This window comes from Coregonus lavaretus (assembly GCF_964263955.1).
Source record: "Coregonus lavaretus genome assembly, chromosome: 23".
Classification (NCBI taxonomy): Eukaryota; Metazoa; Chordata; class Actinopteri; order Salmoniformes; family Salmonidae; genus Coregonus; species Coregonus lavaretus.
In genome coordinates this window covers 41095103-41098838 of record NC_140010.1, presented here as the reverse complement: position 1 = coordinate 41098838, position 3736 = coordinate 41095103, and the positions used below count along the sequence as shown (strand labels likewise).

General features: G+C 39.1%; 1 long non-coding RNA gene across 1 annotated transcript; it reads left to right on the top strand.

Annotated features, from left to right (window-relative positions):
- Positions 1-2074: 2074 nt before the first annotated feature.
- Positions 2075-3491, top strand: LOC311150457. The gene is made up of 3 exons (XR_014615112.1): positions 2075-2157; positions 2606-2655; positions 3406-3491. It is a non-coding gene; the product is annotated as an uncharacterized lncRNA (long non-coding RNA).
- Positions 3492-3736: the final 245 nt, after the last annotated feature.

Here is a 3736-nt window from a genome sequence, read left to right as displayed (position 1 = left end):
ACACTGGAGTCTATGTGAATTCATGGTTGTCTTCTGGACAAAATGTCACCTGCAGAAGCAGATTCAAGATGCCGCCTACTGTACGACTGCGGTATAACTTAATTGCCCCCTAGCGGTCATACCAAGCAATATGATTTGATATGGAATTGTATTAAATGTTCTTATCGTTTTAACGGAAAACCCATTTAAAAAATGGCAGTTTAAACGTTAAGAAATATTTTCCATTTGTCACATCCCTAAACCATAGTAGGTCTCCAAGCAGATACCTGCTGTACAACATATTTTCAGTCTCAGCTTACCTGCAAGTCAGATAAAGCGCTTATAATGACTCATAACTATCTCATGGACAGGAAGCCACTCAAAAAGAGGATGAGTTTCATCCACTTGGATCTTCAGTTTTTGATTGGCCCCTTGCAGGTGACTGAAGGTGGATGATATTATAGCTGTAAAAAATGTAATTCTGATTGTTGGGGGTTTACTGTCATTCATGAGTTGCCAAGACTGTTACAAGCATGGAGGGGTCCAGATAATGATCACAGTCATTTAACTTGGGCTTTGGTTTGATTGGTCGCAACCCAATTGTTTGTAACTAAATGCCCCAAACCTTTTTGAATGGGATGTCTGTACAGTCTGTAGATTGTAAAGTCTTGCAGACTTGGCAGCTCCTTTGACTTCCTATTATTCTGTGCTGTTATTACCTGTCCTGCCCTGTGCTGTGTGTTGTGGTGCTGAGCCAGCGTAAATGCTGTTTGTATCCACATCTCCCCCAGGTATTGAAAACCCCGAGCGCTCCCCCACCCACCCCGTCCCCCACCCTGGTGTCTGTGCAGGCCCTGGTCCGCATGCCCGTTCTGCCGCTGCCTGTAGGTCTGTCAGTGCCGAAAACCCAAACGGTTGGGGGTCCTTGGGTCCTACTTGAGCCCACCTGCAGGGATGGCCCCTCGTGTTTAAAACAGGTTGTATACCACTTTCAGTACATTGAAGGTAAGCTATCCCCCCCCCCCTCCTCCTCCTCCAAAAAACAAAACCCATCAACTTCACCTGGTTATTACCTCATGTTTATTTATTTTTAAATATATTTTAATATTGTACACATTGTTTTAGCCAGATGCCCCCATAGACATGATTTACATGTTGTTTAAAAACATGTCAAAGACAAACTGGATAAAAGTAAGCTTAATCAAGCAAATCAGTCACGCACCCAAATTGTGGAGAGAAAGTTGGCAAATCAGTCACGCACCCAAATTGTGGAGAGAAAGTTGGGTCGGGTATGGGGGGCTGTATCCAACAAGCTATGATGGACAAGACAAGAGCACCTTCAGTGTACTATGTTATCTTACTGGAACAGCTCAGATGTATTTGCTCCTGTAATGAATACCTTTTTGTTTTCCCCGTGTTCCCTTTGATACAATGTTAGAAACTGCATGTGAGGATAGCAGTCTTGCTACGTATACAAATCCATGTGTTGCGGTTCTTTTAGGTGTGTTCCTCTAAAAAAATAAGGATATTGAAGTGTTTTGTTTCCCCTCTATCACTGGTTTTCATGTTTGTATGACCATGCTGTCTTTTGATACAGGGATATTTCTGCTCTGAGCTTTGAGTCTGCTTGTTATGAGCGGTAATTACCTCTACTTTATTTTGTGTGTATATATCATTATAATGTTCTTTATAGGAGCAAAACAGAAATAAAAGAGCCCACATGAGTAGCTAATGGAGTATTTATGCCTTTTCCACAAATGTCTTCCCTACATACACATGTCAATGTTCAGGCCCCTTTAAGTGTCTAACAATTAACAGAAATGTAGTATTTTTAAAGCTAATCCACCAAACCTAAACTAGAATACTTTTGTTTTCATCAGCATTTGTGCAGCTTTTAGGCTGGAATCCCAACTTGATTTGTGCGCAAAACTTGACTAACACAGATTTCAAGTTAGGATTTGGCCCATATATGATACATTTAGTTCAAATCAAATAAGCAAAAGACAACAACAAAAAACATCCTTTTGTGTGCTTTTTTACTGACACTAACTGATGTTTGTGATGTTTTCCCCCACAATTATGTTTCCTGTGGTGGCTGAGAGCGAGACAGTCCAGCACCTTCTCCAGCCTGGGCTCCACTTTCAGAGAGACAAGACCTCCACCAAGCCACTTATCAAGGTCATTTTTTATGGCATGTGTAGATCCAAAAAGCAAACAACACTGGGCTGATAGAAAAGTCAAGATGGGGAATTACTTTCACTTACTATTTTCTTGAAGTAATTACTTTTTAAATTTATAATATAAATATATATAGTATTTAAAATAAATAAAGTAAATTTACTTTTTTCTTCTTATCATAGACACTCATAAACATACCTTAAGTTTGGTTCCAAAAGTTTGCGCTCACAAGACTTTTAAGGCCTTGTATTTTTTACAGATGACAGACTCTTTCTGGTTAACAAAGTATCATTCCCAGCTGCTCATATACCTGACTGCGAATGTTTGGTTAATCATATGGCTCTAAACTGGTTCCAGATTGCCACAAGCAAGGCTTCAGGTAGCTTGTCTTGTAACTGTGTCAAAGTTTAGCCAAGATACTTGTTAATTTGTTCTCTATATATTCTAGGTGCTGCCACTTTAGAGAAGAAAAGCACAAGGAACCTCATCTGGACAAAGGTTTCTGTTCTGGAGATAGTTACTGTATTTGTAAAGGTGGACTCATCAATATGACAGAATCATACAGAAATCAACAACAGTATTCAAATCTTCTGAGATTGCCACTTGAGGCTTTTCCCAATGTGAGCTAGGCTCAAGGGAGGGTGCAGATTGGGAAGAGCCAAATGTGGCAGTCTTGGCAGATTGTTTTATTCTGTTTTCTGTAAGCAGAAAGAAGCTCTGCTGTGTATGATGTGATTTTGCTAAGTCAACCTTTAAAAGGCATGATGTCATGATCTGATTTGCTGTTCTTTTTCAAACATGTTAGCAGCAACTACTGTGGTTACCATAATGAGCCAGTATTGGACACATTGGGTGAGATCTTGGAATCATTATAGACGTTTGAGATTTGTTCATGAACTCAATGCTTTGCTTATGGATTCTGAGCAAAGCCAAATAGATGGCAATCGTGTTAGGTAATAATAATAATATGCCATTTAGCAGACGCTTTTATCCAAAGCGACTTACAGTCATGTGCGCATACATTTTTACGTATGGGTGGTCCCGGGGATCGAACCCACTACCCTGGCGTTACAAGCGCCATGCTCTACCAATTGAGCTAATTTAGATTAAACTTGTGTTATAATTTGGCTAAATCTATGCCAAAGTGACCATCAACAATAAGGTAATACGTTTTCATGTTATTGATCAATATCGGCAGATTCATATTATCATTGTGGTAACGTTGCAATTTTGTGTTTTATTTTTCAGGGTAAGTCAGAACTGTCTTGGTTTCATCAAAGTCTCCTTTTTCTGCTTTGGTGCCCATGTAAGACTCAAGACCAGAGAGATGTTCAACGATGGGCCCTGTGGATATTTCTCAGAACATTATAAAACAGAAATATGTTTTTAAATGTATGTAACACATTTGTCCATATCCTTCACTTTATTCATGTGATCCAACCCGAATAATTGGACACCACTTTTTCCAATATGATATAAAACATAAATATGTATATTTTGTCCGCTGTTGAGAACATAACTTGTACTCATTTTCATGTGTGTATAAATATAATAAACATGTCTGTGAAAAGTATTTGGT